Here is a 12,381-nt window from a genome sequence, read left to right on the forward strand (position 1 = left end):
TGTGAACTTGAGCAATATACTTTGTTGGATCATTATTTACTTGGACGAGTAAGTACTTACTGGTTATCAATTAAAGGGAAAACAGTTTTTTACATGTTATTTATTGCTTTTCTGCTGCCACCCAGGTAGTATTACGACTCTGCCAATATAAGAAATAGGCTTTTTGGTCTGTCTCCCAAAACTCGTGACTGCTTTTTGTCTTTTTGTTTTAAGGGATGATATATTTCATTGCCCCTCTGTTTTATGACCAGTTGGTGGAATGTGTCGACTCATTGATATACTGAAACATTTTGTTTTTGTTCGTGTAGTGCTAGTATAATACTGGGTAACAATTTAAATTAACTGTATATTATAATTACACATTTAGAAGTATATTATAAACATTACATTTATTGTAACACTTTTTTTAATTAGTGTTATGCATCAGGTCCCCATAAAGAAAAGGTTGATCAGATATACAATTCTATCAACCTAGACACAGATTTCCTCTAGACTTGTCTGTCTGTATCATTATGTTATAAGCTGCTGAACTAATCTGTGTGGGTGGACTAATTGACTACTTGATTGACTTCCCTGAAACAATTGATCCAGCCTAGCTGCAAGTCAACAGCTGACAAAGGAGGGCTTTGTTATCCCCCTGTTGTAGACACAATCCATGAGGGCCTAAACATGTCTCTGCATCGTGCCACTCAGGATTAGAGGAGATGGATGGACATTGAAAATAGAGAGGGGCTGGCATTCACCCCTGGAGGACTCAGTCATGCTGAACGCCGACATCTGAATGTAGTTCCTCTAGGTATTGACTGAGATACCCTCAGGCCCTCCGTTCCTGGACACAAATGCAGTCAAACACTTATTACCTGTCAGCTCAGTAGGCAGCAGGGGGACTGCATGCCTACTGCCTTGACTGCCGTAGTTCCTGCAGTCAAATGACCAAATTGCCCTCTAATGGCCTCATGAGTGGAATGTTATTACAGTTTTTTCCAATTGCTAACACACTAAAATGACATGCACAGCACAATTATTTAAACTGACACACAGAGAGCAAAACCTCTTCTCAAGTCTCCAAAAGTCTAAACACATTTTCTGCTTTACACACATTTTGCAATTCAAAATGGCACTTTTTAAATGCACTGCACACGGTTCTCTGCATAAGACACAACAATCTGACATAAAGTCACATGTTTGCCATTTCAAAACACTGCCATTCAAAATGACACTACATGAGCTAATTGGCCAATACATGTGCCACCTGGCCAAACACCTGAATGGTTAATTGTTACCACTTCAATCAGGAAGTAAGCACTATGAAAAGACCACAGGTGAGCACCTTTAATTTTACAACAACAATGGAAGCCGTTGCAGAGAGAGGAAGAGGAAGAGGGAGGGTGAGGAAGAGTGAGAGGTAGGGGTAGAGCTGGTAGAGGAGTTCATGGCCAAAGAAGACAACAACTTTCAAATGAAATCAGAGCAACCTTAGTTGATCATGTCATCAACCATGGGCTGACAATGCGAGAGGCTGGACAGAGAGTGCAGCCCAACTTGAGCCGTTTTACTGTCGCCTGTGTCATCCGGACATTTAGACTGGAGTACAGGTATGTAACCAACATTTCTTTCACACTATGTAGTACACCCCATGTCATAGTGTATCAGTTGGGTGACACCTGTTTACTTCATGAATAGCTGATGTCATACACTAACTGCACACATTTCCTGTAGAATTGACTCTACTGTGGGGGAAATATCTTTAAGGCTGCATTGTCCAAGCCCTATATGTTTGTTTTTTGTTTTTTCTAAAGGACTGAGAGACGCAACCATGGTGGAGGAAGGGGCCAAATGTTCACCGGGGTACAGGAAGCTGCCATTGTAAACTTGGTTTTGGAAAATAATGAAATCAGATTACGAGAAATTCAAAGCCACATCATCCAAGACAACACCATATTCAACAACATTCAACAAGTCAGTCTGTCCACATTGGCTCGCATTCTCAAGCGAAACCAAATCAGAATGAAACAACTTTATAAGGTGCCGTTTGAGAGAAACTCTCAAAGAAACAAAGAGGTCAGACGAGCATATGTGGATGTAAGTACAATATTGACTGCAGTACACTACACGCAACATTGTTTCCCAGTGTACTGAATAACACCATATTGACTCCTTTGTTCTTTGTTTTCAGGGAGTTCTGGAAATGGATGCTCATGCAATCCCACATGAGTTCATCTTTATAGATGAGGCTGGGTTCAACCTAGCAAAGACCAGAAGAAGTGGGAGAAATGTCATTGGCCACAGAGCCATTATAGATGTTCCTGGCCAACGTGGTGGGAACATCACAATGTGCGCTGCCATCTCCAATACGTATGGTGTCCTCCACTGTCATGCCAACCTTGGACCATACAACACAGCCCATATTCTCACATTTCTGGACAGACTCCACAACATTCTCATACCACCAGAGCGTATGAATGATGCAGACCATCAAAGAACCTGGTACGTTGTAGTATGGGACAACGTGAGCTTTCATCGTGCAGCCCCAGTCCAAAACTGGTTTGCTGACCACCCACCATTTCTCGTGCAATACCTCCCACCATACTGACCATTTCTGAACCCCATAGAAGAGTTATTTTCGGCATGGCGGTGGAAGGTATACGACCGGCAGCCCTTTGTGCGCATGCCTCTTGTGCAGGCTATGGAAGAGGCATGTGATGAGATTGATGTGGGTGCGATTCAGGGATGGATAAGGCACTCAAGGCGCTTCTTCCCTCTATGTCTGTCAAGGGAAGATATTGCCTGTGATGTGGACGAGGCGTTGTGGCCAGACCCAGCTGTGCGTCAAGATGCTGCCTAATTATTTTTCTTGACTCTTTTTTTTTATATATATTTTTTCTGCACATTTTTTCTGCAATTTTCTTTTTCAGTTTACTGTTTTTTTGTGAGCATATTTTTGTTCAGTCCAATGTAAATATATCTGCTGTGCATATGTTGCACTGACTTGTTTGGTGAAAAATAAAAAATAAAATGTTTCAACAGCATGTGTGTGTGTATCTGCAAATATTTCTGTGCATCTAAAGAATTTTCTACAATTTGAACTATTTTTATATTATGGCAAAGCATACTAAAGATGAGAGTGCTTTTTATTATGTCCAACAGTGTGTAGTTGATTAGACAAAAATCTGGTAATATGAATGAAGTGTGTGCCATTTCGTGCAAACGTTTGATTGTGATAATGCTATATGTAGTTTTGGTTGCAGTGCTTCATTTTGCAGGATATATGAGGTATTTTGCAGTTTGGGCGTGTGGTTTTGTGGTTTGTGTTAAGTATTTTGATAAAACCAGCCTAGTTTGCAAAATTGGGTTTTAGCAATTCGGAAAAACTGTAATATTTTCCATCATTTCATCATTAATAAAACATTTTTGTTATTTTTTATCCGGTGTTTCTATGTCAAACAGTTTTGTTATACTTCATTCTTCTATGATGTATATAAAGTGTATTATTGGGATGCAAACTCAAATTGAATACATTTCAACTCTATATCTGACATGGTACAGGTGTCTTCTTTTATTTAAGCCCATAACCATCTGTGTGATGTGTACACTTTTGTTTCAAAGTAGATTTGTTTAAGACTACCAAGAAACACTCTGCGTGACCCTGATTTAGCCCACTGCAGTAAATTAAATCAACTGATTTCTGTTTCAATAGCTCCTGGACATGAGGCAGATACAGTGCTTTTCTGCTTTCATCACTCAATGCTTTTTCAAGTAGCAGGTGTGTGTTTGTGTGTGTGTGTGTGTGTGTGCATAGAGGTTTGATGCTGTTCTCACAAATAAGACAGTTGGTACTTATTGGGACCCAGTTCTCGAACAGCGGCTGTCACAGAGAGACGGTGGGTGCCAAGTCAGACAAACAAAAGCTGCTGTAGCTGAGCGAGAGAGAGAAAGAGAGGCTTCATGTTAGCAGAGACACCTGTGTGTGTCTGAGATAGTTGGCACTCTCTCTTTCTATCTCTGGCTTTCTCTCACTGATCCTACTGATCCTACTGATCCTACTGTATGGAACATCGGAGTCTGGGATAATACCATGACAATTACATTTAGCACAACATGCACAATAGTAGGACCTTTTCACAACAACAACAAAAACGAATTGTAACAGGAGGAATCGGTTCCATGTGATGATAACAATGTCAATACAGTGTGGAAATATTATAGGGGCTCTTGTTCAAGCCTTGATGCATCTATATCTCCTCGTGTGCTGGGGGATTTTCTACTGACGGGATTCCAGCGCTTCTCTCCCAGTTTCCAGCGGCCCCAACACCATGCTGACCCTGTCACTGAGTACGTTTACATGCACACTAAACACCTTACTCTGCTTATCTTAATCGGAGTAAGGTAGTAATCAAAGTTAGCATTAGCCGATTAAAACACCTGGATTTTTTGTGCAATCTTTTTGAATTATTAAGACATGTAAACACCTTAATCAGAGTCCCGCCGGTGTATTTGATCTGAGTCACATCAGGTAGCCTGATTTCAGATGTGTCTATGTAAACAGGATTATTAGAGAAATCGTTCTTCTTGCAAAGCATGTAAATGTTTTAATCAAACTATTATATGAATCTGAGTATTCACAATAATCGCATTACTGTGTGTATGTACACATACGTACCCACTGTCAATCTGTCCGTCTCTGTAAAGATTCCATATTTACTCGACACACCCTCATTCATCCATTGCCATGGCAGCCTGTTAAATAACATGCATGACATGTACGACGCATGATCACCGCCGCTGTTTCCCCGAGAGAAATCAATCAACCCTGGGGCTCCCGAGTGGCGCAGCGGTCTAAGGTGTTGCATCTCAGTGCTAGAGGCATCACTACAGACTCTGGTTTGATTCCAGGCTGTATCACAACCGGCAATGATTGGGAGTCCCATAGGGCTGCGCACACTTGGCCCAGCGTTGTCCGGGTTAGGGTTTGGCCGGGGGTAGGCCGTCATTGTAAATAAGAATTTGTTCTTAACTGACTTGCCTACTTAAATAAATGTTAAATAAAAAAAAGAATTATCCTCTTCACTCTGTCAGTAGCTAAATCTCTTTCTCCATCCATTAGAGGCACAGTGTTGGAACCTTGTAAGTGCAGTAGGCAGTGGGAGTGTGATTCAGTCACATCTACCTTATGGAGGTTGTTTGTGTACTGTACAGTGCCATTGTTGTGGTCCTTCTCCTGTCCTCCTTGTTGGCGTCGTCTAACGATCATTCAGAATGAGAGCCGAGGGCTCGGGTACAAACACACTGGGGATTGATCGGACCAAACCCTTGGACATCTACTGCCATACATCTCCAAGCAGGCTTTGGTTAATGAAGAGGCTGCGAGAAAGTGTTTGTGTGGATGGGTGTTTGGGTTTATCCAGTCGAAGAATGAAATATCAAAGACAACTATCTGAATTTGTGCCTGAATCTGAATCGATTCCCAAACAATGGGTGCAGTCCTTCCAGAAATGTGTATGGTAGTTCAGTGCTGTCCAGATTAGATTGAACACTGGATATGACATATGCTCGACAAACTGTTAGAATCGGTATAGCATGCCATGCATATTTCCCCATTACTCAGTCTCCTGTCCTGGTGTGATTTGAGCAGGCTGCACAAGGGTAGGAAAATCAATTAACCTTTAGGGCAGCGTGAGCACCTCCCAACCAGCCGGGAGGGGAGGAAATGCATTTGGATTTAAAGGTTAGGGGATGGGTACTGATGGAGGAGAAATACACACAGGGTCATAAGTGATTTGTTACTGGATATACACAAATACACACTTGCAGACATGCAAAGCAAATACACACACACACATACTGTTAGGTGCCTCCTAAGAAGAGGTAGGTGCAGGAGTCAGGAGCAGGAGTCAGGAGCAGGAGTCAGGAGCAGGAGAGCAAGGAATTTCCAGTAGCACAATCGTTTATTGAACGTCTCAAAACACAACAACAACAGGTGGGGAAACACACCCAACGAAGTCGCCACACACAGGGAAATAAACGTAACACACGGAGGAGAAACCTCTACTCCTAAATACACTACAAACGGTGCAACACGACCGTGAGGGAAAAAAACCCTGTGGCGCAAACACGCACCCCTAGCAGAGCAACAACAGCAAATAATCCTGCACAAAGACTAGCAGGCAGCGGAGGTTAATAAACCCACCCAAATTAACTAATAGGACATAGGTGTAAACAAAACAGACAGACACAAACGAAAAGGAAAAATGGATCGGTAGCAGCTAGTAGGCCGGCGACGACGACCGCCGAGCGCCGCCCGAACAGGGAGAGGAGCCACCTTCGGTGGAAGTCGTGACACATACACTATCACAGATACACACAAACACACACACTCTTGTTTAACTAACCTTGTGGGGGCACACAATTTATAACCATTCAAAATCCTATTTTCCTAAACCTAACCCTTACCCTAAGGTTAGAGGTTAGGGTTAATGTTAGGGCCTAACCTTAACCCTAACCCTAACCTTAACCTTAAAACCTAACCTTAACCCTAACCCTAAATCTGACTCTATCTCCTAACCTTCAACCTAAACCACTAGAAATAGCATTTGACCTTGTGGGGACTAACAAAATGTCCGCTGTTGGTCCCCCCCAAAAAATAATACTATTCTTGTGGGGACTTAAACACACCCACGCTAATTGACACATAATCATGTGCATGTTAAGGAACAGTCCACATGCAATGTGTGTGTCGATTGTGGAAGTTTGGAACGAGACATAATACAAAACCTGAGCTTCATTCAAGCAAGAAGCCAAACTCTACATTAATTAAAAATAAACATTGAAATTAAATTTCCTCTTTGTTTTATTTATTTACAGTCCACACACTGATAAAACTTAAATGAGACAGAGTACTGCAACTCTTCTAACCTCAAAGGCACAAACAACCTACCTGATTGCAGCCAGGTTCACCTTCAGCGGGGACTATTCTCTGTGGCCGTGACTAAGTCCACATCTGGCGTGAGAGGAAGACCAGTAGCCAGGTGAGGTGCAGGACAGCCAACCCAGCCAGGTGGATAAACATGGAGCCTCAGCCAGCCACATGCATACTGCTGCTTTCTTAATAACTGCCAGAATAAATGGAATTAACAGGCATTTGGTGATTAAATCATATTTACTCAGGTTCAAGAAATTCAATTATTTAATCGAAAACTCTCTGAAATCGTATTACAAGGAAACAAAGAGGTGATTTAATTTCAAAGTTCGTTTTTAATTTCAAGTTGCTTTACTTGCCTTGCATATTGCCAGAAGTATGCAAGAAGTACACTACATGACCAAAAGTATGTGGAGCCCATCTCATTCCAAAATCATGGGCATTAATATAGAGTTGGTCCCCCCTTTGCTGCCATAGCAGCTTCCACTCTTCTGGCTATCCAATAGATGTTGGAACATTGCTGCAGGGACTTGCTTCCATTCAGCCACAAGAGCATTAGTGAGGTCGGGCACTGATGTTGGGTGATTAGGCTCGCAGTCAGCGTTCCAATTCTTCCCAAAGGTGTTCGGTGGGGTTGAGGTCAGGGCTCTGTGCAGGCCAGTCAAGGTCTTCCACACCGATCTCGACAAACCATTTCTGTATGGACCTCACTTTGTTCATGGGGGCATTGTCATGTTGAAACAGGAAAGGGCCTTCCCCAAACTGTTGCCACAAAGTTGGAAGCACAGTATCATCTGGAATGTAATTTTATGCTGTAGCGTTTAGGTTTTCCTTCACTGGAACTAAGGGGCTAAGCCCAAACCATGAAAAACAGGCCCAGACCATTATTCCTCTTGCACTAAACTTTACAGTTGGCGCTATGCATTGGGGCAGGTAGTGTTCTCCTGGTCAGATTCCTCCATCGGACTGCCAGATGGTGAAGAGTGATTCATCACTCCAGAGAACACGTTTCCACTGCTCCGGAGTCCAATGTGTATAATTGCATCCTTCTTGGGTTAGTGGATCTTTCCTCATATCAACCTTTCACAATTTCCCTGAAGCATTAGTCAACTGAAGCTCAAGAAATCACACTGTGCATTCTGCAGTAAACATCTGCTACATGCCGAACAATCAATAACACCACTGTGTTGGAAAACCCCCAACACTAGACAGACTTAACGGTCCCATTATTGTTTGCCATTTCTATATAGCTAATTGACAACGGACTCAGCGAGGTACAGCAGGAAAGTGTGGTTCCTTGCCATGCGATTCCCTGTGAGGTTCATTCTGAACTTGATTTACTGGGCTAATGAGGGGAGAAAATGGCTGGGCTTTCAATGGCACTCCAACTGGGCCCATGTTCACCAGAGATATCATTACATTCCTCTGCATGCTTATGACGGTGCGGACAAGTTAAGCCAAAGAGATGGAGGGTGTGGGGGGTATGCAATATAGTTCATTTCCTCCCTTTGGTGCCATAATGCTAGGCTACACACCATGTAAAAATGCTACACCAGCTCATTTTTAGGAGAGCAATGTACCATACATGGCGAGCTCATCATGATTGAGGCACATTACTCAACTAACAGGGAGCAACTGCAGATCTACCACTGTCTGCAGGAGAAGTTTTTGCTGATCCATTTTTGTGCAGTTTTCAACCCCCTGTCCCTGAATGACAGGTCTCCAGCACTGAACAATGACAACCACTGAGGGTGTCAATATACTGATCTCAGTCATAAGTAGACCGTCAATATTCCGTAGACAACCTTAAAGGGATTCTTCAGGATTTTGGAAATGAGTTAGCATTGGCTCGCAAAACAACCACTAACATCCTTCATACTGGACACAGAGACCCACAAATGATATCCACGAGTTCTGACTCTGGGGAAGTAGATAAAGGGCCTCATTGCCAAAATCCCAAAGTTTCCATTTAAAAGAGAAGAGAGAGAGAGGGAAAAGAAAGAAAGAAGGAGAGATTGGATTGTCTTGGAAAATGAGAGAAGGAGAGGACCCAGATCAGCTCCTCCTCTGAAAGGCCCAGGAATTCTTTAAAGAAAAAACGTCAGAGCCTCCATTTTACCCCAGTAATGAATAACAAAGACGAGTCATCATGCATATAATACATACAAATAAGGCTAGTTAAGTTATCATGAGATGAGGTATTATTAAATACATTATCTCAGCACACTGCTGCTCCTATCACAGGGTGACTCATAGGGCTTGCCATTTCAGTCTGTACACAATGTCTTTTGAACTTTAAGCACAGCTAAGTATCTTGGTCATGTTCTTTTATTCAGTCCTTTTTTGACTCATGTCCGACAATTACTTACTTTATTACTCACCTCATTACCAGTTTGGCCTATCACTTCTGTGATTGCCAGTTCAATTATAAAATATTCTACTATTGAAGATTAGCTATCACCCTTATGCCAATGTCTTTCCTCATGTACATACGCTGTAATATCTGTAAGTAAACGTTGATTTTCCTTACATGTATCAATTTCCATATCTGCGTTATGGCATCAGTTTGTAATGGTTTATTTATGAATCATAGTGTAGCCTTTCTCCTGCCTGTGATGTGCCAAAAGCGTGTAGCATTCTTCACTCTCCAAGTCCTACTAGTCAGATAAAGAACCGGAGTGTTTACGGCTAATAGAAAGAGTTTCCATGAAAGTGTTTCTCTATAGATGTGTTTCTCCATAGAAAGTGTTTCTCTATAGACGTGTTTCTCCAAAGAAAGTGTTTCTTTATAGATGTGTTATTAAAGAAACCAGCACAGTGGAGGACAAGTGTGAACAGTACAAGTCCTGTCCATCATGCCATACCCTGATTGTACAGTGGAAAATAATGTAGTCATAAACAGCAAATGATACAAAAATGATTTCCATGGTGATGACGTGAGTATTTCAGCCTTTCACCCTTTCATCCAGTAAAATAATGTAATATAGCGTATCTATCGAAATAGTTGGAAGTGTTGTAAATTCTAGTACGATTTCTAAAGGAGTAGAAAGATTAAGTATTTTTGCTCTCAAAGGACAAAACACAGAACAAAAAGCTGGACAATCTTTTACCTGCAGCACATTTAGCCCGTTTTGTTTCCTTTGAGCACTTTATTAAAGACTTTAGACATATAAAAACATCAAACACAAATGGAGAAAACACTCCAGAAACATGAGACAGATCTCTGTTCTTTGCCCGAGCAGCTGTCCACACACTATCTGCTACTCTATTCATTCCCAAATCCATTTCCTCCTGATGAGGTGATCGAAGAAAAAGGAGATAGAAACAGCCTTTGAGTGGCCGTTCCCTCAGCTGGGATTACGAGGCGCTGCTATCCGTCCATCCCCTCACTGTAGCTTATTGTCCCGGCTGTTGTGGCATGCGAGGCGATAGCATCATGACCCTATCTGACCAGACGGCAGGCCAGAGGACCTGGCTGAGATGCGCCCCTCGTCTCTCGTCCATCTCTCTGTCAGGCCAGGGTGGTGTTTCTCAGACCATCCAGAAATCAGGGAGCATCAAGGAATCAACAGATGGGAGTAAATGTCATTATCTTTGGGCTACCTCTGCCAGCTTATCTCTGGGCTGTAGACAGGGGAGAAAGGAGACAGGCAAGGAAAGGCAATTATAGAACAATGAGAAGGGTCTAAACTGCCACCTCGTGAGCTGGGTCTGTTCCACTGATCGCTCCAGGCACATAACTGAGCAGTTGATTGACTACCATCAATGGTCAACCATTGACAACACAATATGCTCATCCAGTCCTACTCGACACCTAGAGTAGATAGATCCCTAACATGAACCACCTCAGTAGTGATTGACTGCTCGTTTTTGAGTTTTGAAGTTTAAACAACTTCCTCCAGAGAGAGAAGTGGTGTTACATGGGTCCTTGTGTCCGGCAGAACAGGTGATGTTTATCTTACATAACTTCAGTCTCATTCCATAACACTTTGTACATCCTGTCATGACGTTGCCCTCTTTGGGTACATCGAGCACTATACCCCCCCTACCTCTGCACCAGCCATTTTCTATGCACCATCCCCCTACCTCTATACTCCTGACACCAGGCTCTGTCAGAAGAGGTCGTAAATTCCTATGAGGAGATCCTCTCCTCATGGCCACAGTATAGAGAGAGAGTGAGTTTTCATAGAGAGGACAAAGGAATTTCTTCCACCTCACAGAACTGGAGAACCGAACGACATTTATGTCCTGGAGAAGGTATAAAAGATCGGTGAAGAATCCAGCTACGAACTGGTCCATTTGGTACAATTTTGTGAAACTCATGAGAGACAATACCGCCACATTACCATAACCATGTTTATAGAAGAGTCTCAGGTATGAGACTTACATCTAATGGTTGTATAAAATGAATGAATATGATGGAACTGTTTGTGAAATTGTGTAATGTGATTTTGGACTTTTTAATGAAGGAAACTCCAAATCCCTTTGGAGTTTAACTAAATCAGAGGACTGCCCATGAGCACGGTTATGGTCTGGCGTCATGGGACAGGCCCTTTTCTGCTCTTCTGAATAAAACCCCCACCTAGGTTTTCTATCACCAGACCAGCTTACCTCGATAACGAGAGGGCCAAGGTTTGAGACCATGCATTTCTCTTGATGAACTTTTAACCATACCACGTGGTTAAACTCTTAGACTATCGATACCGACAGAATAAGAACAAGTCTTTGATATTAATTACTAATCTGCAGCTAGGAATTCGGTATCATTGAACGCGAAGACCGACAACCGCCGAAACCGCAATTCTATAACGACATGAATGAATGTTACTCTGAACTATCCATTCTAACCACGACAGAGAGAGAGAGAGAGGGCGGACAGACTCTCCAACAGAAACAAACTTTTCAACAGATATCCCGACGACACACTGAGCATAAATATGTATATTGATTGCAATTGTTCCCGAATGAGTGAGCGTTCATGTGCAAAGGATTAGCATTTCAATTGTTATGATATTCAACTCTGTAGTGTCTCCTCAGATAACCCCCCACTCCCCTTTTGTCTAACAAGCCGCCATACCAGTTTAGCCCACTACGGCACATTTCTCTATCATTTCTTTGTAACTATATCTACTTTGTTTGTGTTGTGCATTTCTGTGAATTACTTAGTTATTAAATAAATGATTTTAAGACAATTGATGTATGGATGACTCATAGTGAAGACTGGGTTCGTGCAGATAACCAACAATTTACGACGTTTGGAGTGAGACTAACGTGAGGTAAATAATAATTCAATAATTTGAAGACTAATTGATCAGATATTAAAATATCTGAAAGTTATATTAGGAAAATTATAACTTTGTAATCTGAATATTTTCCTTAGTGCCCCGACTTCCTAGTTAATTACAGTTACATGATTAATCAGTTTAATCGCGTAATAATAATTACAGAGAGTTATTTGATAAATA

The 12,381-nt window shown here is 42.0% G+C and overlaps 1 long non-coding RNA gene across 1 annotated transcript; it reads left to right on the forward strand.

Annotated features, from left to right (window-relative positions):
• Positions 1-1,799: 1,799 nt before the first annotated feature.
• Positions 1,800-2,258, forward strand: LOC115197930 (uncharacterized). The gene is made up of 2 exons (XR_003879116.1): positions 1,800-2,082; positions 2,177-2,258. It is a non-coding gene; the product is annotated as an uncharacterized LOC115197930 (long non-coding RNA).
• The last annotated feature ends 10,123 nt before the right edge of the window (positions 2,259-12,381 follow it).

The sequence above is a fragment of the Salmo trutta genome, chromosome 8, assembly GCF_901001165.1.
Source record: "Salmo trutta chromosome 8, fSalTru1.1, whole genome shotgun sequence".
NCBI lineage: Eukaryota > Metazoa > Chordata > Actinopteri > Salmoniformes > Salmonidae > Salmo > Salmo trutta.